Consider the following 26,628-nt stretch of genomic DNA (forward strand, 5'->3'; position numbering starts at 1 on the left):
GAATGAGTGAGTTAATGATGAGTAAGTGAAGAAATAAATACATGAATAAGTGAATGAGTAAATAAGTGAAGAAGTTAAGTGCATGAGTCAAAAAGTGTGTGATTTTGAGTAAATGAATAAGTGAGAATTTCAGGAGGTGATATGAATGAATGAGGGAATAATTGTCAATGATTGGGTCAATGCGGGAGCGAGCCAGCAGTTGAATTACTCGTCTCCGCTGGGCAGATAGGGTTGGCAGCAAGACGGGAATTGTGGGGCGGGACTGGAGCCTGATCTAGCTGGAGGCTCAAGGTCAGGGTCAGCCGTGCTAGCTCGTAGAGCCAAGGCTCAAACCCTGGCTGTCTCATACCAAGCCGTCTCTACAGCCTCATGTGCTTTGGCTGACATGACTATACTTCGTAGGGAACATGTTCCTCTCTTCCTTAAAGAACCTTACAAAATTGTCTGGTGTGGCTAGAAAAGCTTACGGTTCTATAGGTATTTTTTATTTCTGGAAATGTTTCAAAGATAAATTTTCTTACTTTGGATTATACACGTTTCCCAGCAAACTCGCAGAAAGTCCTGAGAAGGAATTAGACAGGGTGCCCAAGGATACAGGTAAACACTGCCCAGGATGCAGGGAGCAGGGTCCAGGGTCCCTGGATACTGTGTGAGTGAGAACAACCCCTGAGAGCAGAGGAAGCTGCAGAGAAAGATACTGTTGGGTTTGCAGCTAGGACAAGTGGTGGGACAAGTACCATCCTGCCTTTTCCCGTGAGCCTGGACTAGTTAGAATTTGTGGGTCAGGAAATTTTGATCACAGTTCATTTCGGCCAAGCTTTCTGGAGCCCTTGCTCAGTGCACACTGCTACAGATACAGTGAGGAAAATACACTGTCCGGGGTCTCATGGAGTTCAGAGCAGCAGGGCCAACAGACAAACTCACCAATGCAATATCACCAAATTATGGTGGAAAGCAGGGGGCTGTGGGACCCGAAAGGGGGACAGGTCAGGGAAGGTGTCACAGGTAGTGGCTTGTGGACTAGACCTTGGAAGGGGGTTAGAAGTGTGAGACAGTCCAGGCAAACACACACCATGAAGGGAATCATGGAGAGATGGAACGACAGTGAGTGTTGATGAAATCCACAGCTCTAAAAACTGCCAGGAAGTGGATCCCACTGTGTTCCAGAAGGCAGGTCCTGGGTCTTCTTCACCACTGTGGCCGCAGCAGGTAGAGCCCAGTTCCAGGCACACAGTAGGTACTCAGTGAGCATTTGTTGAATGCATGAATAAGTGAAGAAAAGTATGAAAGAAGGAGCAAAAACAAGGGAAGAGAAAGGAAGAAGGAAAATGCAGAGTACAAAGAGGCGAGAGGTTTACTCCAAGTTGCAGAGCCGATCGTTGGGGGCAGCACAGGGTTTGAGAGACCTGTACAAGGGGAGCAGGTCCTGGGGAAAGTGCTGGGTCTATGGGTGCCCTGTTGCCACAGCCAGATCAGCACTGGGAACACAGTTAACACTTAGTGCATATATTTTGAATAAATGAATGAAGGGCTGCTGTCTGTTATTGGGTCCCTGAATTTGTGTCAGAACAAAACAGATAAGGCTGCATCGTGTCAACAGTGGCCTGGTCACTCCTCAGTCAGTCCTTGGTTGTCAATCCTGGGATTTATAGGCTGGAACAGCCTTCAACAGTGGTCTGCTCCAAGCTTCTCGTTTTGTAGGTGAGAACACCAAGGCCCAGAGAGGAGAAGTGGCTTGTCCTTCTGCCCTTGTCATGCCAGTGGGATTTAGAATTACCAACTGAAGTCCCAGAGTCTCGAGTTCTGTTTCTTGCTCTGCCACTAACCGGAGGCCTTTCACATGGTCTCTCCTCCCTGACCTCGGCTTCCCTCATTGAAACCAGTCACCTCTAAGTCCCTTCAGGTCCTCCCTCCCAACCCACCTCATTCACTCCACAAACACTCACTGAGCGTCCCCACGTGTTGGGTTCTATGCTAGGTCCTGGGGAGGATCGGAGAGAAGACTCGCCCCAGCCTCACCCAGGTCCTCAACAAGATCACATTATCTCAGCCCTTATTATATACTATTTTTAATTCTTAATTTTTTTTAATTTTTTTTTTTTGAGGAAGATTAGCCCTGAGCTAACTAATGCCACTCCTCCCCTTTTTGCTGAGGAAGCCTGGCCTTGAGCTAACATGGTGCCCATCTTCCTCTACTTGATATGTGGGACGCCTACCACAGCATGGCGTGCCAAGCAGTACCATGTCCGCACCCGGGATCCGAACCAGCAAACCCCGGGCCGCTGAGAAGTGTAACATGCGAACTTAACCGCTGTGCCACCAGGCCAGCCCCAATACTATTTTTTAAAATGCTTATGTGACTGCCATTCCACCAGACTCTAAGCTTGCCAGGAGATATTTTCATTTTTGTGCTGCCTTAAATTCTTTCTGGATCAAGGAAGAGAATTGATGCATAGATTGACTCACGTTGGATTCTTTCATTGTGCCCAGACCACCTTGCCCTGGTCACCTTCACGGAGATGTTCACTGAGTGAGAATCATGCCAGCAGGGAAGCGCGGGGGCTATGCAAGCTCAGAAGTTGGTCCACTGATCTAGTCAGAGGGTGAGGGGGCTTTGGGGAGGATGGGACCTTCTGCTGAGTCTTCAAGGACGAGAAGGAATTCCTCAAGGGAAGAGGAGGTGACCGGGACAAAGGAAACAGCAGGTACAAATGCTTGAGGCCTGAGAGAGCCTTGCCCGTGGCAGGATCTGCTGGTAATTTCTGACGAGGCCGGAAGCGCACCCTCCATCTCTTTCCCCTCCAGGACTCCCGATGGGGTGTGTATTACCCACAACACAAACACTAGCCAGAGGGGAGCCCAGGACTAAGTTGTCCACGCTGACGAGCACACACAGGACTGGGTGAACTGTGCTGCTGTGCTGCTGGCTTCCAGCAAAATGGCCCGGCATTGGGGGCAGCTCTAAAGTCACTTCCCCACGCTGCCAGTGGAGCAGACAGAGCCAGCCGGAGCTCCAGCCCAGGCCCCGGCCCTCTGGAGCCTGTGCATTGAACCCACTGGCCTTTCTTCTGGGCAGGTGAGTGCGAGGAGCCAGCCCTGTTCCTGCCGAGGAGGCGAGTCACAGCTGTTTACACTTTTCATGGAACTGAAGCTCACCTCTTGTAGGGAAAAACTTGAAACCATTTTTAAAATTGAAACATTTTTGAAGTTAAATTAGTCCCCTGGTGGGCAACATGGAGGTAGGATGGGTTGGTGGGGAGGTGCGGGGAGGTGGCAGGTGGAAAGGAGTAATGGAAGTCAGGGAACCCGCTCAGGAGGCCAGTTCAGAAATCCAGATGTGCCCCAGATGCACATCTGCATGCTCATAGCCCAGATTTCAGGGAGAAAACCAAGGCCAGGATATTCTTAGAGGAGGAGGGAGCGGGGGTGGGGGGCGGGGAGAAGAGAGGGAGGGAAGCAGCTAGCGAACTCTACTTGGAAACAAACATCAACTATTATTTCAACATCAAATATTATTAAAGGAAAAAACGGCAGGTTTCCGGAGCGCTTCGGAATCTCTCTGGATAGGTTGCCGTTGCTCTGGGGTTAATATGAGGAAATAGCATTCTTAAGCACCGTATTAACCTGTCTGTTGTTCTATGGACTGTGACAGCTACATTTTACATCTTAATGGCTAACCATTTATTTCACACCAAAAAAAAAAAAGTGTCTTTTAGCCCATGACGCAGGTACTCAAGGCTGGAAGCTTTGCCCCCAGATGCAGGTTTTGAGGCAGAAGCTCTAAGTGGGTTTCAGGCAGGCTTTGCAAGGAGCCCCCACTGTGTGCCTCCTCCGTTTACCCAGCTCCTCCGGCCCCCTTCCTTTTCTGAGGCCCCTCCATTTGCCTCTGTAGGCCTTCCTCTGGGCCGCTGTGGTCTCTCAGGGGCAACAAGTCACTCTCTTGGAAGACGGTTCAGCCACAGTAGCAAATGATGCGTGGAAAGGCCTCCAGTGCAGGGAAAAGTCAGGGAGAGTCAGGAGACCACAGGAGGAGGACCATGCCAGGCCAGCTTCAGAAACAGAGGAAGGGTGTGAACTGGGCCAGGAGGAGAATGAGGAGTGATCTTAAGAAGAAGAGCGACACTTACACAGTACCCACCACCTGCCTGGCCGTGTTCCCAGAGCTTTAAATAGATTCAGTTATTTCATCCTTGCAACAACTCTAGCAGGTAGGCAAAATTATGATCCCTTTTTAAACAGATGAGGAAGCTGAGGCAGAGAAGTGAAGTCACTTGCCTAGAGTAACACAGCTCTGAGTGGGGTGGCCAGGCCCAGGCTGGGTATTCTGGCTCCAGAGTCCATTTTAACCCCTGCTATACATCCCCTCTAATAAACTTCTACATGTGCATTCATCCACAAGCATTTACTGAGCACCTACTGTGTGCCATGCATTGCTCTGGATGCTGGGGCTGCATCAGTGAACAAAACAGACACAGATGAACTGAGTAACCCTGTGTGCTTGGCCCCCTGAAACATCCCCTGAGGTCATCCAGGTGATCAGAAGTGGGCCCTGCCTGAATCTAGTTGGGAAGACAGACATTAATGAAATAATCTTTCAAATAAGTACATAATTGGGGCCAGCCCATTGGTGTAGTGGTTAAGTTTGCACACTCCGCTTTGGGGGCCCAGGGTTCATTTGTTCAGATCCCAGGTGTGAACCTACACACCACTCATCAAGCCGTGCTGTGGTGGTGTCCCACATATAAAGTAGGGGAAGATTGGCACAGATGTTAGCTCAGGAACAATCGTCCTCACAAAAAAAAAAAAAAACAAATAAGTACTTAATTCCAAGTGCCCTGAAGGGCATGTAGTAGAAGAGGTTGCGCTGGCCTGTGGGGCTGCAGAAGCTTTCCCCAGGAAGTGACTCTAAGTCCACACTGAGACCCAAAGGGGGACGGTGACTCCCAGAAGAGGAAACAGCATTTGCTCCCTGAGTATGATGGCCTGAAGACTGGTTTGCCTGGACCTCAAGGAACAAGGGGAACAGACAGGGAGATACGGTCGGTGAGGGGGGCTGGGAACAAAGTAGAAATTTAATATTTAGTGAAGGGCAGTAGGAAGCTCTTGCAGGGCTTTGAACAAGAGTGACATGTCCTTCAGTGTTTGGCAGTTTCCCAAATTTTTCACACCCACGCTTTTTTGTCTGAAAGCAATATGGTGAGGCAGGCAAGTTTGGGGTTCTTTTTCCAAACTGACAAACCAGAATATTGAAGTTCCTCCAAAATGATCCCTAAGAATTTAAAGAGTGAGGCTGAGGGTGCAGGTCTTCCTGCTCAGGGACCCATTGGAGAGCAGAGAGGAGAGAGGAGGCTTCTGTACAGTGTGAGCAATGGCAGGATGCGACAACACGAAGGGGAGTATTAACCTCGTGGAGTTTGGAGAGTGTCTCTGAAGTGAAAGGGTCCAGCACTGCGCCTGGCACGTGGTGGATGCTCAGGAGATGCCCATTCCCCTTGCCTTCAGCTGGAGGAAGCATCGCTTTGGTTTTGCACGTGGCCTGGCGTCATCTCCACCTCCTACGTCAGTGGATGTTCTGGGGGATGTTTGGCTGGTTTCGGTGCATGCATGAGAGAAGAGGCAAGTTATTCATGTTCCTTGCCCAAGGCCATATCCTTGTTTCCTTAGTTCTGAGAAAGTTCTGCCAGGAGATCTTGCAAAAAAGGATTGGGCTTGCCTCTGCCTGGTCTCTGTAGAAGGAAACTCAGGAAGACAGTTTTCCTTCAGCCGCCCCACCCCCGGCTTCCTACTACCATATTCTATCGTGCTTCCGTCAGAAAAATTCCTCATCAGGAAGAGCTGCTTTGGAAATTTGTTCACTCAAGAAGAATCACTAGCATTCACTTACAAAACACTTTTCCTACATTTTTCTCACTTAAGCCCCATAATAATCTTGTGAGGTAGTTCTTTATTTATCAAGATTTTATAAAGGGGACTTGACGTGGTTGTGATTCATGGCACACACAGAACAAAATCCAAACAGAGGTCCCCGGTGACTCCAGTCCAGTCTTCCTTTAGCTGCATGACAGTGTCTCTCTCCATCCCATCCTTCGATACTGCCCGCTCCGAGACATGACAACAAACTTTTCCCTGCCTTCGGGTTTTCCTGCTCATTGGAAGGGTGATTTGGGGCATCTTCCTGGTCCCTGGAAGGATGAGTATGGACCCTTTCCGGGGATTACATTCCAGAAGTCATACTTCCCAGGAAGCCCAGAGCTCAGAGCTGCAGTCCTTTCTCCGTGGCACATCCACCAGACATCAGGAGACGGATGCCAGCCAGCATTAAAATTGTGGCATTGCAAGAGGCCAGAGGAATGTGGCTGGCTCCCAGCCTCTTCTTTTCCCATTCCACTGGAAGGTCGTGTTCGTTCAAGCTTTTAAACCAAAAATAAATGATTGTAATCCATTTGCTAATTATACCGTGCTGAAGTTCTAGACGCTGTAGATTGCAGCCGTGATATATCTAGATGAAGTTTCTGGGAGCTTATTTTTAGCTGTTCAGAGAGCATTCAGTTTCCTAGAGGCTTCATTTGCAAGTCTAGGAGGGGACAGAAAAATGCATCTGCACCGGCCTTCTCGCCCTGTGACTTGAATGGAGCCGCGTAACCTCTCCGGCTCTCCTCTGTGAAAGCAGATGGCTGGAGTGGCTGATCTGGAAGCCCTGCCTATCCTGGACTGTGGAAACTAGACTGTGTCCAAACATGGTCTCTCCCTGCCTAGCTCATCCTGGAGAATGTCAAAAAGCACCACCCCAATGTGTTTGTGAACCATGGAACACAGGTCTTCAGAAAACTTGAGCTCAGTGGACTCATGGGCCCCCTTTTCTGATCTTTATATTTTGGAGAGGTGGATAAAGGTAGAAGGATTTTATATTTATTTAGCCCCTGTTATGTGCGTAATAAGAAGGACCTGGCCACCCACTTCTGAAAAGATTGGCCATGAAAACTGTATGAATAGGATCACTGGGTGTCAGGATTGACTTGATGGCACTAAGAATAAATGTGCATGATACACTGCTAGGTGCTTGCATTTGAGTCATTTGGGGATGGCCTCCCCCACTCAAGGCCAGCGTCATCCAGTCTCTGTCAGTCAGTCCTCATGAACATCTATGTGTGTGTCAGGCACTGGGCTTGGTTCTGAAAACATCGTGAAGGTGAAGTGCATGCAACTCCCAGCCCCGAGGAGACCCGAAGGGGAGGTCAAGCGTGAAGTGAATCTGTTGAGGTGCTTTCTGAACTACAGCATGAGCCACGGATGATAAAAATGCTGAGTGCCGTCAGACATCACAGACACATTGTGGTGGGGGTCCAGGCCCCTTTGTTCCTGTTAGGGGAGGAGGATGAGGAAGACTTCGGGGCTGGAGAGGCGTTTGAGCCGGGCTTGGTGCACAGATGGAATTTAGAAATGTGGGGATTGGTTTAGGGACATTAGACAGACCTGGTCTGGTAAACTTGGAACCTGCCCTGGCCAGATCGTGGGGATGGCTGTCCCTGGCCAGTCAGCATTCACAAATGCCTAGCAGAGCAAATTCCTTCCCTGTACACCATGACCTCCGGGAAATTTTCTTCAATTTTGCCAAAAGTGTGATATCTTTTTTCAAAGGGTGAGCATAAAAAACCCTTTGGAACAATTCCTTTGTTTGGACGTTTCTAGTATCTAGACTTCTGGATAAACAATCTCCTGCTGTATTTGTGTAATTCTTGGGTGGCTAGATGGCTATGTGGTCAGATGGATGAATGGACGGTTTGGTATCAATGTCGAGCTGCTGCAGCAAGGAGGTGGGAGCAGTTAAACTGGCTGGTATTGTGGGTAGCTTTATAGGAAGAGGGACATTGGAGGGGGGCCTTGAACAATGACTAGAATTTTCTCAGCACACAGTGCAGTAAAGGTCTACCATTCAGAGGGAACCAAAATGGAAGCATGAAATGCATGACACTGTGGGAGAGTGGCGAGTCACAGAGGCCGGGGCGTAGGAGGGTGGGATGAGTAAATGTTGTGGCTGAGAGCACAAGCTTCGAATTAGACAGATTGTGGTTTGAATCCCAGCTCTGCCACATGGTAGCTGAGTGATCTCGGGTAAATTACATTTCTTTTCTTAGCCTCTCCTTTCTCATGTGCCAAACGGGACTATTAATAACGCCTGCCTCAGGTGGTTGTTGTGGAGATTAGCTGAAATAAAGTAATGCTTAGCACAGTGACTGGCACTTAATCTGCACTTAATAAGTGGTAGTTTCTGGTTCTTATTTTATTGAAACAGTTCTAATTAAGTTCTGAAAATGCCAGTTCACACCACAGAATTTAAGGAGGGAGAGAAAAGGAAGTTCTTTACTCCTTCACATTTAAGGATGAGGCAGAGAAAAAAGAACCAGCATAAGAGACAGAGAAAGTCCTTGGAGGAAAAAGGGAGAAGAATCCAGAGAGACTGGTGGTGTAGGTGCCGAGGCATCTCCAGGGGAGGAGTGATCCTGCTGGCAGATGACCCAGAGAAGCCATGGCAGGTTGAGAAGTCTCTGGAATTTGCAGTGACAACATCATTGTGATCTTAAAGAGAACATTCTGGAGGTGGAGCCACACCACAGTGATTTGTGGGGGCCGTGGGAGTGGTAGTTTCGATGACTCTTTCAGGAATTCTCTCTCAGAAGGAGAAAAAGAACTTGGAGTGGGGTGGGGACGAGGTCGTGGGAAGGGCTTTGTTAGATGAAGACTATTTGAACTCAACTAGCACAGTGTTTCTCTACCTTTCTAAACCCACACCTCCCTTTGATAGATATAAACATCACTCTCCCCTTCAGGATTCTGATTTTCTGGTACCCACCCCCCAACACATAACCCCAGCCCCATTTGGGAATCACGACTGCCAAAAAGATCTTGTCTGAATTTACTTCTTGTAGTTGTATTTGAAAAACAGTAGGAATTTAATAATCTGTTGGAATAAAGCAGATAAGAAATGATGTAGGCATTGAGGCTGATAACAAGGATGGATTGGAGAGTAGGCGAGTAGACTGAACTAAGCAGGTGTGGGGAGTGAGGGAGCACAAACTAAAGGAGGGATCCTGAGGTTCTGGCTTGGAGAATTGAGTGAGTAACCACACCAACTACTGCATGTCCCTTCTCTATGTGGGTCCTCACTTCCATCTGCCGGGGTGCCACCTCGTGGGTTTGTTGAGAGTAAGAAACCAAATGGCAGATGTGGTCATCATTTGGAAACTTTCAAATGCTTTATAAATGCAGGGTATTATTATTAAAATTGTTATAAGCAAGAAATAGCACATCTGGCTCCCTTTCTCATGCACTCTCTCTATTTTCATCTGCACAGCCTCTATGTCAGTAAGCATAATTCTAAACGGCGAGAGGGAACTAACGTGTTTTGCTCATATACCCTTTTACAGATAAGGAATTGGAGCTGCAAGGAGTTTAAAAAAAAAGAACTAGCCCAAGATTACACCCAACAATGAGAGAATACATGCTCTTTCCAAGCACACATGGAACATTCACAACAATTGACTACATCCTAGGCCATAAAATACATCTCAGTAAATTTCAAGGAATCAGTTCCTACAGACCACCTTCTCCCATTACAGTGCAATTAAGCTAGAAATCAGTAACAGAAAGATGAGTTTAAAAAAAACACGTATTGAGAGACATTTACAAAAACACTTCTAACCAACTCATGGGTCAAAAAGGAAATGATAATAGAAATTATAAAATAATTATAAGTGAGGGGCTGGCCCCGTGGCCGAGTAGTTAAGTTCGCGCGCTTCGCTCCAGGCAGCCCAGTGTTTCGTTAGCCCGAATCCTGGGCGCGGACATGGCACTGCTCATCAGACCACGCTGAGGCAGCGTCCCACATGCCACAACTAGAAGAACCCACAACGAAGAACAACGAAGAATACACAACTATGTACCGGGGGGGCTTTGGGGAGAAAAAGGAAAAAATAAAATCTTTAAAAAAAAAATAAATTAAAAAAAAATAATAATAATTATAAGTGAATAATAGAAATATTAAATATCAAAGTTGTGGAAGATAGCCAAGACAGCATTTAAGGGAAATTTATGACCTTAAATGCCTGTGTTAGGAAAGAAGGAGAGCTGAAAATTAACGAATGGGCTAAGTATCCAATTTAAGAACAATGGTAAAAATAAGTAAATAAGATAGGCCAGGGTCACGCAGTTCTAAGAGGTGGAGCCAGGATTTGAACACGGATATGGCCAGCTCCAAGCCCTCACTCTCTCCATTACACCATGAACCTTTCTCTGTGCCCTTCTCCATAATGTGCCCAGTGCCTGGAAATTCTGTTTCTCCCTAAGAGTCAAAGAGATGAGCCCACAGGGTAACTCCCTGCGTCAAAAGTTGATGATAAATCACGCTCATTTATTCATCCATCCTTTCACGCATTCATTCATTAACTATTTATTGATCGCTTGCCACGCACCAGGCACTGTGATCACAACCTTAGTTGCCTTCGCTCTGAGTGTTCAAAAACCAGTCTGCAGCCTGGGGCCAAAGCTGCTGCTGCTGCTCCTGCTGCTGCTCCTGCACACCCCACCCCACCCCACCCCACCCCTCGCTGCCTGCATCTTCTCTGCCACTCTTCAGAACAGCACCCTCATCAAAAATGACTGATTTCTCTCTTGTCTTTTTCAACAGGTAGACTGAAATTACCATGTGTCCAAATTAAAATTGCATACTTCAAGGATTATTTGAAGGACTATTCTTAGACCCTTTTAAGAAGATTTAAAGAAAAGTGAGTTGATTTTTTTTTTTTACACTTCAGAGAGTATTCATGATTTAAGTTAATGTTATGGGTGCTTTTTTTCTCTACCTCTTAAATATGCGTTAATAGGTAGACTTTATCTCCACTTATTTTTAATGCTTTTTTTTCCTAAGAACAATGAGCAGGGAGTACAAGATTACTGCTTGCCTTCCCTTTAGGATTTTAGTACATTTCAAAAGCTTGTAGAACCTTAGAGAGGAAAAGGTCCTAGAAGCATGCACCATTCAATAGATAGATAGATAGATAGATAGATAGATAGATAGATAGATAGATAGATAGAGGTATATAGATATTTGGCCTATGGGGACTGCTAAGAAACTTGGCATTTCCCCACATTTAGGATTTTAATAGAGTTCTTCCATAATTTAGATTTGAAATCCATTCCTCTTCAAGTCTTGCCAAGTCTCTTTCTTCACTAGACAATTCTAAAAATGGTTGCAAAGATCCTGTCCCTCCTTGGTATCTTTTCCTATTCTTTGTTCCTCCAACAACTCCTCATAATTTGGTTTCTAGAGCAATTCCTGCCCTGATCACCTTCTTTACAATACTGTAAATGTCTCCTTAAAAAGGGGCACCAGGGGGGCTGACCCAGTGGCCAAGTGCTTAAGTTCACGTGCTCTGCTGCAGGCGGCCCAGTGTTTCGTTGGTTCGAATCCTGGGCGCAGACATGGCACTGCTCATCACACCACGCTGAGGCAGCGTCCCACATGCCACAACTAGAAGGACCCACAACGAAGAATATACAACTATGTACTGGGGGGCTTGGGGAGAAAAAGGAAAAAATCAAAATCTTAAAAAAAAAACAAAAAACAAAAAAACGAGGCACCAGGCTGGCACACAGGCAGAGCTCCACCAGCATCCTTTGTCCCAGGAGACCCTTAAGAATTGGAGGAAGAGAAACCTAAGGACCAGACTTGGGTTCCAGTCCCAGCTCTGCTCTTGCTGTGCTCTCAGGAAAGTCCCTTCATCTCTCTGAGCTCAGAGAAAACAAGGAGGGTAGGACAAGATGGTCTCTAAGATGCTACTCACTTCCATGTGGACAATGTTGCTGCCTCAGAGGAAAGAAGTTGCAGTACAGCAGTGGGCCAGGACTTGGGGATCAGTGGGACCTGGGTCCCATCCCAGTCCTATCACTTGTTGACTATGTGGCCGCAGGCTGTCACCTCTCCTCTCTGAGCATCTATTTCCTCATTTGAGAAATAAGGATATTAATAGACGTGGCAAAGGATTTGTGTGAGGTGTGCTGGGGTAATACACAAAGCATTTGGTAGCTGGCTGGCAGGAAGCATCCGGTAAATGGTGGTCCCTGGTAGTGGAGTCAGTAATGGTGGAGCCACTTCCCTTTAGCTGGAGGCGAAGACAGGAGGTGGTAAAGACCCTAAGAAGAAGAGAAGAGGGAAGATGTGGGCATGTTTATTAGGGATAGGGGAGAAGAATCCACACCCCCTAAACTCTCGTGCAAACACAAGCCAACTCTGGAAAGTTCACGAAATTAAATTCTACTTAGAATTAGACAAGGAAGGATTGGTTGCTATGGAACGTAGACTTAAAAGGGAAACTTTTAAGGTGGAGCTGCACAGATTCTGCTAACTCTGGCTGCTGCCACAACCGCAGTCCTGGAGGATGAGGATTGCTGTCTCCAGAAGGAGGGTCCTTAGACCCCTACTAGACCTGGGGTGGGGGGCCTTGAGAATCATCAACTATTTATATATGTTCAGAAGGCTGGTTGTGAGGATGAGGGACTGAGTGTGAAAGGGATTTATAAGCTGTAAAGTGCCCTGCACATATATGTATGTTTGTATTACTATGTATTATGGGCTATTTCAATCCTTTGGAAATTAGGAGAGAGGGTAAAACTCAGATGAGCTGGGTGTGTAATGAACCATCAGAGTCCAGCCCACAGACTGCTGAGTCAAACAGTGTGTGTGAGTGCATGCATGGACATGTCTGTGTGTATGCACATATGTGCCTGTGTGTGTCTGCTCGTGTGTGGGTGTTTGTGTGTGTGTGAGAATCTTAGAGCCCTTAGGAAGTGGCCACCACTCTTTACACAGTGACTGGCTGCCTGGAGGGAATGTAACATAGGAATGAAAACACAGGCCGTGGGGTCAGTCAGCCTTGCTGTACAACTGAGCGGCCCTAGGACCTTGGCCACATTCTCAACAGGAGTGCCACAGTCCCTGCCTTCGTGGAACTTAGAGTCTGTGGACGGGGCCACTCTGAGGAGTTGGGAGGCTGCTGCATAGAAGGTACCCTTCACACTAAGAAAACGCCCAGGATGCGTGAGTGCCTTTCTCCCACGGTCAATGGAGTTGGTCAGAGTTTAGGAAAGTTGTTTTGGCCCGTTGGATAAAAGGTGTCTTAGATTCTGCAGGACCTTTCCTCTGAGAGCCCAGGCGCCTTGGTGGTTGGAGAGCCCACACAGGTAAACACACCCTCCAGCCCTACTGAAAGGGCTAATAACACCTCGGCCATCCTTCTGAGTCCCCTCCCTCTATCTGTGCTGTGGGGCTGACAAATCCTAAATTCAGGAGAACTGTGAACTGGGCTGTCATTTAAGGTTTGGAACAAGGATTTTTTTTTTTTTTAATTTGGAAATTAAACATAGCTATCATCATGGCCTTTGTTCTCCAGATAGTTACTGACTGTGCATACCGGGGTGCTGCTCCAGGCTAATGCTGCTGGGGATGCCACTGGCCAGAGGTGCCCCTTTTGGGGGTGTCCTGGGGAAGACTAAATAATCACGTAGTACAGTGTTTTTCAAACTACGGGTTGTGACCCATTACTGGGTCATGAAATTAATTTGGTGCTTCAAATTTATCCCACATGTTAAACAAAACAGAGTAACCCAGTAACCAATAGAGTAGGTGAAGAAATTTACATTGTATATGTTCAACAAAGGCCTCCTATCCAAAATATATATAGTAGGAATAAAAGAGGAAACTCCTACAAATCAGTGAGGAAAAGGCAGACAACCTAATAGAGAAACAGGCAGAGACTCAAACAGACATTTCACAAATGAGGCTATATATCCAAATAGCCAGTAAGCATATGAAAACGTTATTAGTTATCAGGGAATTGCAAACTAAACCTGCAGTGAAATACCAGCACATACCCATGAGAACGGCTAAAATGAAATGATAGATAGCAGTGTTGACGAAGATGTGAAGCAGCCGGGACTCGCCCGCACTGCCGGCTGAACTGCCCTTGGGTGTAATGACTTTGGAAAACGGTCTGGCAGCACCAACTAAAGCTGAACATATGCACACCAGCAATTCCGTTCCCAGATACACACCCATGAGACATGCGTACACGTCTACCAGAAACACGGCCATCAGCAGTGGAATGGATTAATTGTAGTGTAGACATGCAGTGGAATATTGCACACAGTAATATCAATGACCCTCACAAATATAACCTTTGGGGAAAAAAGCCAGCCACAAGAAACTTCATGAATCTATTTACATAAAGTACAAAAGCAGACAAAACCCATCTCTGCCCTTAGTAGTCAGGATGGTGGTCTCCCTTGGGAGAGGGGTTGGTGAATGGCAGGGAAGAGGTGAACGGGAGGGGGCTTCCAAGGTGCAGATAATGCTCTGTCTTTTGATCTGGGAGCCGGTTACATGGGTGTTTTCCATTTGTGAGAATTTATCAAACTCTTCATTTATGACGTGTACACCCTACTACACATACGTCATGCTTCAATAAAAGTTTATAAAATGAACTTATAAATTATAATTTATAAATGAATATAAACAAGAGAGGGGCCAGCCCGGTGGCGCAGCGGTTAAGTTCACATGTTCCGATTCTCGGTGGCCTGGGCTTCGCCGGTTCGTATCCCGGGTGTGGGCACCGCACCGCTTGGCAAAAGCCATGCTGTGGTAGGCATCCCACATATAAAGTAGAGGAAGATGGGCATGGATGTTACCTCAGAGCCAGTCTTCCTCAGCAAAAAGAGGAGGATTGGCAGTAGTTAGCTCAGGGCTAATCTTCCTAAAAAAAAAAAAAAATAGAAAATACAGCAGGTAGTTAGGGTGAGCGTTGTTAAGTGAAACTTAAGTTCCATGGGTGTACTATATGTGTGTCTATACTGGGTGAGATGGCCAATGTATTTCTTACCATGAGTTACAGTCCAAAATATTGACAGACACTGATTGAATCTAACCCTCTCATTTTGAGACAAGGACTCTGAGACCCAGAGAAGAGGGGAATTCGGAGCAGACCTAGGAGGAAAGCAGGGCTGAAAGAAGACTCCGGGTCTCCCTCTGCTGATTCTGTGTCTCCGGTTTCCGCTGCCATCGGTGGAACGGGGCACGTGGATTAGCAGGCTCCGTCCGGCACCTTAATCTCTGGGAGGCAGCCTGTGCTTTTGGTCCAAGGGAAGCGATTGTTTTCCTCCCACAGACGGGTAGAGTCGCGGGCCCCGTCACCTCTGCAGGGGCTTGGTTCCAGCTCCCCCAATTCCCTCCCTCCTCCTTCCTGCCTCTTCTGCCTGATCTGCTTCCCTCTGAGCTGCAGAAACACCACTGCACTCAATCGTGTTTTCATTTGTGTAAAACGACTGTCGTGCCAAAGCTATTTTATGGTTGTAGAAGTTGGAAAACTGCGAAGAAAATACATTGGGAGAATAAGATCCAGCAAAGAATGCATCAGTTCTGGCTTTGTGCTTTTATTGTGTCACGAAATTGTGAGTCCATTCAGCAGACCTCTCCTTCTGGGGGTCAGGGAGCTACAGCCTCTGAGGTACAAGAAGAGCAGGGTGCAGCCCTGTCTCTGCTGGGAGAGGAGGAAAATAGTGTGTGGATTTTCAAAGGCTCGGTATGAACCTTGCCAAGGGCCTGGAACCATCTTAACTGGGAGAGTTACACCACATCAGCGGTTTTCCAGCTCTTTTGACTGTGACCCACAGCCCAAAATACATGGGGCATCTTCGCTCCGGACACACCCCCCACCCACACAGGGAGACAGGTGCGGTTTATGTTGTAATAGCTCAGGCCACCCCAGGAGGGGCGTCTACCCAACCTTGTGGGTGGGGAGTCAGGGGGGCCTCAGAGAAGGTTTTACAAAAGCTAAGAGATTTGAGCTAAAGATTAAAGAAAGGGAGACCACAGAGGCAAGACGACTCAGGACAAGCCAGCAGGTGAAGGAAGGCATGTTGTGTTCTGGCAACTGCCTGTGGTTCCATAGAGTTAAAGTATAGGGAATGGGCAGGGACTGTAGGAGAGGACCCAGAAGAGGTGGGCAGGGGCCAGATGGCGAAGGGCCTCTGTGCTCTGACAAGGAGTGTCCAGGGGAAGAGGAAACATCCCCTGAGACTCATATAGGCGAGCAATGCCTGTGGCCTGGGAGACACAGGAGAGATGCAGGCAGACACAGCTATGGATATTGGTGCAGTCCCAGAATTTCGTTGTCGTCTTTCGTCGAGAGCTGTTCTGATCTAGGCCTGAACGCAAGAGCTGGAGAGGTGAGTAAGACAGAGTTCAGTTCACAGCCTTGCAGCCCTGCCAGTGGACTGACAGGTCCAAACCCAACACCAATTTGACATAGTAGTTATTATTCTGGGTCAAAATGTCCCAAACCGTGTTTTATGATACATCAGTGTCACAAAATGTTGTTAAAAAGGAAAAAGAAAAAAAAGGAGGAGGGTTTCCTTTGGAGGGATGTGAGAAGTGCTGTCCACTGAAAGGCTCCTGGTAGCTCTCGCTACAGCTAGCACACTGAAAGCTCTGGAAGTTCTGCATTGAGGATGCTAACCTAATGTTTCCCGAACTTATTTGCCCCAGAGCCCCTTTTTGCGTGTCTATTCAAATCCCTCTGTTTTTCGGATTTATGTTGCAAACTTCCATCCTAGAAAACAACCCTGAAGGCTGTTAGGGAAGTCTGAGGAAGAAGAAATGGGCTCTGCAAATTCACTGGAGAGCTTCCCAGAGAAGGGAGCCTTTGTGCACATTACACAAGGCTCGGTCTGAGCCTAGCACAGGGTCTGGCCCCCCAGCGAGTGCTCAGCAAATAATTAGTAAATGAAGGCACAGCTGCTGTGTTTGCCAGTGGGAAGAGCCTGGAGTTCTCAGCAGAGGCTGGAGGACAGAGGGTGCACGTGGCAGTGGTGCTGGGCAAGTGTGCCCTTGGCATTAGATGTAGGGTCGCTGTCCTCTGACTTTCCCCCCTTCTCTCGACTCTTTTCGGAAAGTCACTAGAAGGCGACAAAAGAAAAAGTGGTTTAAGGTCCCTAACTCTGCAACCGGACCGCCTGGGTTTGAATCCCAGCTCCAGCACATCCTAGCTAGTTCCTTGGACAAGTTGCCCTAACCCTTCTGTGTCTCTGCACCTTTCTCTGTAAAATGGTCCTAAAACTAGTGCCCAGCTTAACAGCACCCAGCATTCAGCGTTACCAGGGGCGTGGTCCTGGGACACAGGCCTGGCACGTGGGTGGCACCACACAAGCGCTGTAACAGTCCTCATTTGTGGGCTTCTTCCACCAGTTTCCTCCTAGGGTCTTTGTCTGAGATCCCTTTCCCAGCGTTTCCCAGCAGACCGCCACCCTCCTGTTCCTGAGCGAGGCCATCAGCACATCTGTCTTCCCCCCACCGGCATTGGGAAGGGCCAGGAGGATGCTTCTTCACCTTCAGTGGTCAGGGCTGATGGAGGTGCGGCTCAGGTTCCGTTCCCGGTTATCAGTGCTCGACCACTCTGGCTGGGTAAATATTTCTGCGAGACTCCAGCACATCTATTATTAATCTACTGCAAGCAGCTGCTGTACTTTCCAGAATCGCTTCTGCATACACATGTTTTTGTAGGCCGTGTAGAGTTCGCCCGACTTTAATGCTTTTCACGGGGTGTGGTGGCGATCAGTCTTCCCTGCCTTTGTCGTCCTGGGGGAGGTGGACAGTTGTGTGAGCAGTGGGCACGGGGTGCACGTTGGATCTTGTGTCATTCTGATCATGGAGCTAGTGGAATCCTGTTCTCTACGCCCCCTACTTCCAGCTCCACACCTGGCTGACAGGCCAGAAGCCTGGGTGTCATCCTTGAGAGCACCCTCTCTGTCATGGCCCCATGTCCAATCAGTCACCGAGTCCTACGGATGCCACCTCCAAAATCTCAGGAATCCAATTCCTCTCTCTTGTGCCACCATCACCCAGCTAGTCCAAGTAGCCATCTTCTGTCATCGCCCAGGTCCCCGCGTCCCTGATCACTAAACCAGATCAGAATCCCTGCTCTGTGTTCCCATAGAAACCCCCTTTTAAAATCTCCTTTAAATCTTTAAATTATGTCTTCCCATTCGGACTTCTCTGCTGGACTGTAAGCCTGTGAGGATTGGGACCAAGTGCATGTAATGGTGCTCGACAAGTATAAATGTCATCCTAGTTAGTGACAGACAAGACTATGCTTTTCCTCTCTACCTCCCTCCCCCCTCCCTTCTCTCCTTTCTTTATTTTTCTTAATTACAGTTGAAAGGAGACTGGTGATCTTCTAGTCAAAAGGAACCTCAAGGCTACTGTGGGAGGAAAGGAGGGAAAATAGGCCAGACCCTGAGCCACCAACCCCTCAGCAACCCAGAAGCTACCCTATAATTCCCTTAGACGTGAGAATTTTACTTTAGATTTTCTTTAGGGAAAGTAAAAAGTGGTTCTACGATAAAAGGTGTGGAAAACACTGATCTATTCTTATATTTTCCTTTTTCAGAGAAAAAATGTACCAAGTATTTTGCATATGTTCACTCATAAACAAGGAAGGTATTATCCTCATTTTACACATTCAGAAACTAGTGCCCAGGGTACTTAGGAAACTTGTCCATGGTTACACAGCCAGTGTGTCCAGAATTCCTATCAAGATTGTCAGACTCCAAACTCTGTCCACTGCCACCTGCTGCCTCCCATAGGCCTGTCATCCAACAAACAGTGGCTTCCTGAGCCAGCATTTCAGTCTGACAAGAGTCAGTGGCCAGAGACAGATCATTGGGGTTTAATTGGGCACCACTTGCTCAGAGGGACAGAGTCTTCACTCCTAGGGTTTCCTGGCTGTGTGGCTGTGAGATGTTAATTAGAGAGAAATGGTATTCTCGTAGGCCAGGGAAGAGCTGGGCTGCTCCACCAAATGGTCTTTTATGCCTGAAATAAAGCTACTTGAGCTGGGAGCCCTGACTCCCCAATACCTTTGGCACAGCCTGGGTCTTCCTTCCCATGTGTGAGGAATTTCTTCCAAGGAAATCCTAGACAAAAGAGAAACCCAGGACAAGAAAACTGTGCTCCAGATTGTACAAGAAGGAGGTATTTGGTTCACCTTGAGTTTTAGTGTCTCTCTCTTTCCTTTGCCCCAAGCCCAGGTTATCTGACTTTAACTTTGGGGTGAAGTCTAGCTATTTAAACAACAGTGAAACTAGAATGGAAGACAGGAAAGCTGAGTTCTTACCCCAGCTGCCTCAAGAACTCACCGTGTGACTCACTTTGGGCATGTCCCATGGCCTCTCTAAGTCTCAGTCTCCCCATCTTTAAAATGAGTGTTGGACAAGATGATCCTGCCCTCCATGACAAGGATAGTTGGAAGTGCTGACTGCAGCAGCTTTGTCTGAGTTTACATCCCAGTTCCACTCTTACTGCTGAGTGACGTTGGGCAAGTTATAGAAGCTCTCCATGGCCAGTTTTATCATCTGCAAAATGGGGTGGTGGTAATTCTATCTCATAGATTTGTTGTAGGGATTAACAAGTAAAGCACTTAGAATAATGTGCACCACATAGTAAGTTGTTTAGTTAGTTAGTTATTGTGGTTATGGTTGTGATCATCTCCATTCATGAAACCATATATTATGATTCTGCACTTTTGATTGTCTAGAGCATGTCCAAGTTTCCCAGTGGTTGGTATTTATACTGTTAGCTTTCATTGGCTGAGAAGATAGATGACAGAAAGCTGCTGTGGATTCAGTAATGTTGGAGCTCATTGTATATTCATCATAACAGCCCTATATTGTGCAAGACATCAATTCGGTTATGACAATGCATGGTGAGCCAACCTACAGGTCCCTAGATTGTTCTAGTAACACTATGTCTCCCAGTTAGAAACCTCTGATCTAGATTATTGCTGTTTCCCCCAGTATAGTTCCTGGCCCATAGTAGGCACTGAGTTAATGTCTGAATAAACAAGTGACTGGATGGATGGATGATGGATGGATGATGGATGGATGAATGGTTGGATGAATGGATGGATGAATCTGTTTTATATTTGCCTCTTGATTTACTTTGAGCAGAATAATAAGTGTGTGTGTGTGTTAATGTACGTGTGTGTCTATGAACATTTGCAGGGAAAGCCCCAGCCATTTCTCTCCCAGGGAAGAAGATAGTCATCGTCACATAGTTTGCATATTCCCCTATCTTTCAGTTTATAAGGTCATTTTTCACTGGAGTCTCTTCAGCTGTCTGCCGTTGACAAAAGATAAGCACTCCCTCTGCTTCTCCCATGCCTTTCTCCTCTAACAATGAAGGCTTTGTGCTGGGAAGGTTGCCTATGGATGCTTCTTTCCCAAGGCCCCACAGCCTTGCCTGGCTTCTGTCAAGAATATTGATGGGGGAGGGGTCACCAACAGTCGAATTCAGGGAGCAGTGCCTATGGCCTGGTGCCAACTCAACAAGTCCGGCTGGCCTAGATAATTCAATATCTATTCTAGGATATAGACAGGCTGGTCACCTGAGCTGGTTATCCAGCATCAGCAGCCAGCACCCTGGAAGTCATCAAGCTCTGGTTTCCCAGAGCCTTTTGCCCTGGGCCCGGGAGAGGATGCAAAGTTGGAGAGGATGGGTGGGAGATGGCAGAGTGACAGGTACCCACTCTTGGGGTGTGAAGAGCTTCACCCTATAGGAGCAAGAGGCTGCTGTGGCTCCTGCACCTTAGGGCTTCAATTCAGTATTGAGATTAAAATACGAATGGCCTGCCTCGCTGCACACTTACTTAGGAACACATTGGCTTGAGCTGCTTAATGAGTGTTAGCCAGGAAACTCAGAAAGGCCCAGGCAGGCTCCGCGCTAATGCCTTCTTGATTAGAATATTCAATGTGTCGCCCTTTGAAAGCCAGCAGTTGCGGGAGAGCAAACCCAGGGTTGAGATTTCCTGGTAACCCTGACATTCCCACTGTTTTCAGATGTTTACAAATCAGTAAGCTAATCTGGGTAAGGAATGGTCATGGGGATGGTTTTAATAAAGAAAAGGACAACAAAAACAATCATCACAATAGTAAACAGTGCTTATCAAACCTGGCTGCCCACCAGAAACAGCCGTGAGTTTCTTTGTTTGTTGTTTGCTTTTTGCTGTTTTGAAAATACAGACTCCTGGGCCCTACACCCAGTGATTCTATTTCTGTAGACCTGGGGCCCCGGGACTCTATATGCTGAACAAGAACACTGGATGATTCTGATGTTCCTGGCTGAGCCAGCTTTGGGAAGTGCTGCTCTACAGAATGAGGGCACATTTGACCCAGATTGGCATCCGACAGCTACTTTCCTAAGCTGTGTGGCCTCATGCTATTGCTTAGCCTCTCAACGTGAGATATTTCTTTAAAAAGGGATTAGATAAAATGGTCAGCCACCATGGAAAACAGTATGATGATTCCTCAAAAAAGTAAAAATAGAATCACCATCTGATCCAGCACTTCCACTTCTGGGTATATGTCCAAAGGAATTGAAAGTATAGATTTGAAAAGATATTTGTACACCCATGTTCATGGCAGCATTATTCACAGTAGCCAAGAGGCGGAAGAAACCTGTGTCCGCCAAATGATGAATGAATAAACAAAATGTGTTATATACACACAGTGGAATATTAGTCAGCCTTAAAAAAGGAAAGGAATTATGACACGTGCTACACTGTGGATGAGCCTTGAGGACATTATGCTAAGTGAAAAGGCTAGTCACGAAAGGACAAACACCGTATGATTCCACTTATGTGAGGTACCTAGAGAAGTCAAATTCATAGAGACAGGAAGTAGAATGGCGGTTGCCAGGGGCTGGGGGGAGGAAGGAATGGGGAGTTGTTTAATGGGTGCAGTTTCAGTTTTGCAAGATGAACAGAGTTCTGTAGACAGATGGTGGTGATAGTTACACAACAAGGTGAATGTACCTAGTGCCACTGAACTGTACACTTAAAAATGGTTACGATGGTAAATTTTATGTTATGTGTATTTTACCACACTAAGAAAAAAAAGGATTGGGTAATATCTTCCGTCCTGAGTCGTTTTGAGAATGGCATAATGTGGCATCTGTAAAGGGCCTAGCACTATGCCTGACACACAGCACACGCACCAAAAGTGTTTCTCTCCCCTTTGTCATTTACCAACTCCTTTTGTAAACTTTTTCTTCTCTTAAGGCTTTTTATCTATGTTCCTTGCAAAGGTATGTCTGAAGGAAAAGGAGAAAGGGAACTAATGTTTGTTGAGAGATAATTATGAGTTATCCCATCTGACCCTCATTTACCCTTGGGAGGTACATATTCCCATTTTACAGATAGAGAAACTGAGGCTTGGAAAGGTTCAATGACTTACCTAAGATCACAAAACTAAGACAAGGCAGAGCTAGGCTTGCCTTGCCAGACCCTTTTGAGCAGTTTTTCACCTACAGATGGTGGGAGAAGGTGGCCACCCCTCTCCAGGGAGAAAGTGCAAAGAGCTCCCCTTACTGATGGACTTTAACATCATTTGAGGCAGTGGAAAGCTCTGTTGAGCATCTTCTTCAGAATCCTTAGAGGAAGCAAAGGCTTGACTAAACTGTGGTTGTGTTTGGTCCTGACCTGCTGCTCAGAGCCAAGCCCTTGACAGCTCTTTCCATCCAAGCCACTGTTAGGCAAGACCCAGTCGTGCTCATCGCATCTAAATGCAACCTCTCCTAGAGACTGGGGTTCTTTGACATCCCTTGAACTCCAAATCAGCCTTAAAACTAGCCACCTGCCCACTTAGCACAAGCAGGAAAGATTTATGTCCCTCAGATACAGAGGAATGCTGATTCCCCTCACAGCACATCCTGTGTGTGGCTGGCTCTGAGATCAAGAGAGAGCTGATGAAGGAGAAAACCATGTGGGCACAGTGTGGTCAAGGTTGCCAGGGGCGTGGTTACTGCCAAAGTCAATGTGTGAGTTGAATTCAACAGCAGATCGAATAGCTGCCTTAACAACTTCATCGTAGCAAAATAAATAGCTAAATTGGATCACCAAATAAAAACGATGATGATGATAATGATGATGGTGGTGGTAGTGGTGGTGATGATAATGATAGAGGTAACTTGAGTAGCTGAACTGGGTACTAAATTGGATCATCTGAAAAATAAAAATTGTGCTTATTATATGTGGATCCATGCTAAGCATTTTACACATTTCCTCTTTTCTCCTCTAAAAAGTCCTATGAGGTATATATTATCATCTGCTTTACAGACAAGGAGAATTGAGGCCAGGTGACTCACATATCCAAGGCGACACGGCTGATATGGATCTGGAATCGGAACCTGAGGTCTACCTGGCCCCAAACAGTATATTTTTGACTCCAGCAGATTTACTATTCAGTGGGTAAATCAGGACTGATAATTCATTTTCAGAAACAAAATCACTTACTTGCTTTCCAGGAGGAATCCTTTGAAGAGCAACTCTCACACAGTGCATTTAACATAAAACCCTGATTATAAAGATTCATTTGGGGGAGAGCGTTTTCAAGAATAATCCTTCCCATCTGTGTAGCTCCCATGCTATTTCAGAGCACCATCACAGGTATTATGTTAAATATCAACTTTACGTAGACAAAACCCTGTCGCTCTGTTCTCTATGGCAGTACTGTCTATTCGGTATTTGTCAGTGGTTAAACAAACAGGCTTTGGTGCTGGATTTGAATTCTAGCTCTACCACTTGTTAGCTGTGTGAGCTCAGGCAAGGTACTTAGCTTCTCTGAGTCTCGGTTTCTCCATCTGTGAAGTAGGCATAATAATTAGGGATTTATGTATAATGCACGTTAAGCCCTTGTCCCAGAGCGTCCCAGAACAAGTGAGAAACGTCATTTGTAATTTACCGTGCTCACCCAACAACTTTCTGAGGATATCATTGGCTTCCTATGTAGGGAGCTCTGGTCAGGCTAACGTGGACAGTTTTGTTTCTCAATGTCAATATATTGACATTCTGCCATGTACTTCAGTCTCATGTGAACTTTCCAAGGGTCTTCAGATTTTATCACCACCGGGGTACTGATGAATTTGAGTTTCTGGAAAAGCCAAGCTAATATCCTGACCCCGGGATGGAGAAAATTCCCCAGATACTGCTTCTCTTGTCTGCCCATCCAGGCCTCCTCAGAGTAGAGAAATCTCAGGCAGACCTCAGAGCAGACCTAGGAGAGAACACAGCAGGACATGGCAGGCAGGCAGCTGGGCCTCTGAGGTGGCTGACTGGTACAAGAGAAAAGGCAGAACCCTGCTTGCTGCTAAAGGGCCTCGGCAGCCCTCTGCACCCATCTGTGCCTCAGTTTCCTTGCCTTGCTTTCAAGGTTCTGGTGTTCCAGGTGAGCACCTTGGAATGCCCAAATAGGACATCAGAAGCCAGCTGGAAAGCTGGAACGGCTCACCCTCTTTCAGATGCCAGAAATTCCCAGAAACAAGGGCAATTGGATATTCAGATCACGAGTTCAAGAAAGAGGTCAGGGTTAGAGACTAAGATTCAGGCTTAAAGCCCAGGAGTAGATGTGGTCACCCAGGAGAGGGTGTAGCATGAGAAGAAAAGACCAGATGGAGCTTATTGCAATGATTCAGGAGAAATGAAGACCCAAGCTAATCCATGGTAATGGGAACTGAAGGAAAATTACTAAGGTATAGTCCACAGGATGTAGTTTCTGCTGGTCTGGGATTAGGGAAAAGAGAGGAAGAGAGATGATTCAAAGTGGACTAAATTTCAGCCCCTCCCCAGTCCCTTCTTCTGCCCACCCCAGGCTGGGCAGATTGCTCCTAATTTATGCTCTCTGCATGGCACAGCTCTCCATAGCAAACCCTGCAGTGTATCGTAACTGTCTGTGTATGTGTCTACGTCTTCCACATTTCCATCACCCAAGTGCTTAACCACTTCCTTTCAGGTCCTAAATCAAACAATGTGCCCCCTCCTTCAACTCTCTCTGTCTCCCTTATCCTGATTCATTTTTCTTCATAGTGCCACCCAACAGAGATAATTGGTTGTTTCTTTATTGCCTGTCTCCCCTGACCAGCCCTGAAGCTCGCTGGAGCAGGGACTTTGTCTGCTTTGTTCGTGGCTGTGTTCCTAGAGCCTAGAAGAGAATTCAGGGGGCTCAATAAACATTTGCTAAGTATCCCTGGCTCTTGACATCCCCAGGCTGAACATCCCTAATTCTCACGGTGTGGTTTCCCAGCCATCCTGGCCACAGTGTTGGAGACCCTCACCGGACACAGCAGTCCAAAGGCTGGCTACATTGTTCTGTGCTGAATAACTGGACTGGGATTTCTCTTGGTGAAGACACTCTGATGACTAGGACCAGTTACATAATTTGTGGGATACAGTGCAAAACAAAAATATGGGGCCCTTTGTTGAAAAATTATTAAAAATTTCAATTTGGCCACAGCAGAACATTCCACCAAGCCTGGGTCCTTCTGAGTGCAGGTCCCTGTGTGACTACACAGATCACACGTCCATGAAGCTGGCCCTGCGATGGGGCCCAGATCTTAGACGGTTGTAAATACCAGTCTCCGGATTTCTATTTTGTCAGATAGAAAAGGAACTACGGAAGGACTTTGACTAGAGATGACATTTAAAGTTTACTTCATTTTTTTTTTCTGACTGTGTTATACTTATTGTGAAAATTTGCACAAGTAAGAAAGGTATAAAGCCCTGTTAATCTCTTCCTCCTCCTAAATCCTGCCCTGCAGGCACCAAATCCAAAAGTAACAGGTGATATTTGGTTAATTTCCTTCTCCCATTCTGAGTTTATTTTTTTCTGTGTAGCATAGTTAAGATCATACTTCAGCCATGACTTCACGTCCTGCTTCATTCACGTGACATTGAAAGAGGACGGGGGGACCTCTTAAGTGCATGCTGAGGGCGACTGGCCTGGAAGCCAGCTTAACAGAGTGGTTTGGGAGTGCAGGGTTGGCAGAAAGGATCGAGACGGAGGCAGACTTAGGGTCCTGGAAGACAGAACTGAGGGGGCCCTGGACTATGGGTTAGAGGTAAGAATGGAGGGACAATTTGGGAGCTGGAGCCCCTCTGATGGGAGGTGACCATAACCTCCACCCCTCTTGAACTCCCTTGACTAATGGGAAAGAATATCAGTGTCTGGTCCTGTCTTTCGGGGCTTCTGCAGATGACAGCAAGCCTTGGGGTCATTTCTCAGGTACGGCTCTTTGGCTCCTCCCCTCTGAGGCTAGACCTGTCTTTCCCCGCTCCCCTAGGGCTCAGACTCCGAAAGCTGGGCCCCTGACAGCCTTTGGCAACAGCAAATGGGAACCCACGGAAAGAGCAGGCATGGCGGGGTCATGGTCCCAAGGTGGGTAGCAGCTGCCTCAGGGTTTCGATTTGCCCATTTTGTTGGTAATTCCCAGTGCCTGGGCTGGCAAGGGGGAGAGTTAACATTGTCATTGGATCCTTAATTGTGCGTTTCATGAATTTTCATGTTTCCGCTTGCAAGCTTAATGTTGCTTTCTCCGTGAGTTTTTTTGTACTTAAGCATAAGAGCCTTGTAATTACAGGGTGTTGTGGATTGCAGAGGTTGATTAAAATGGATTTCATGAAATCTGAAGCTCCCCCCACCCTCTCTCTCTCACGCGCACTCACACACCCTCTCTCTCTCACCGCCAGTCCAACA

General features: G+C 46.9%; 1 protein-coding gene across 37 annotated transcripts in view; it reads left to right on the top strand.

Moving 5' to 3' along the window:
- TENM4 (teneurin transmembrane protein 4) overlaps positions 1-26,628 on the top strand; it is a 2,704,309-nt gene that overhangs the window by 2,229,441 nt on the left and 448,240 nt on the right. For 16 of the 37 annotated variants that reach the window (XM_070625767.1, XM_070625743.1, XM_070625742.1 and 13 more), the window contains one exon: positions 10,685-10,781. The exons of the other annotated variants lie outside the window; for them this stretch is intronic. The gene's annotated coding sequence lies outside the window, so the exon portion shown is untranslated. The remainder of the gene's footprint in view (positions 1-10,684; positions 10,782-26,628) is intronic. 37 annotated transcript variants of the gene reach the window in all.

The sequence above is a fragment of the Equus przewalskii genome, chromosome 6, assembly GCF_037783145.1.
Source record: "Equus przewalskii isolate Varuska chromosome 6, EquPr2, whole genome shotgun sequence".
NCBI lineage: Eukaryota > Metazoa > Chordata > Mammalia > Perissodactyla > Equidae > Equus > Equus przewalskii.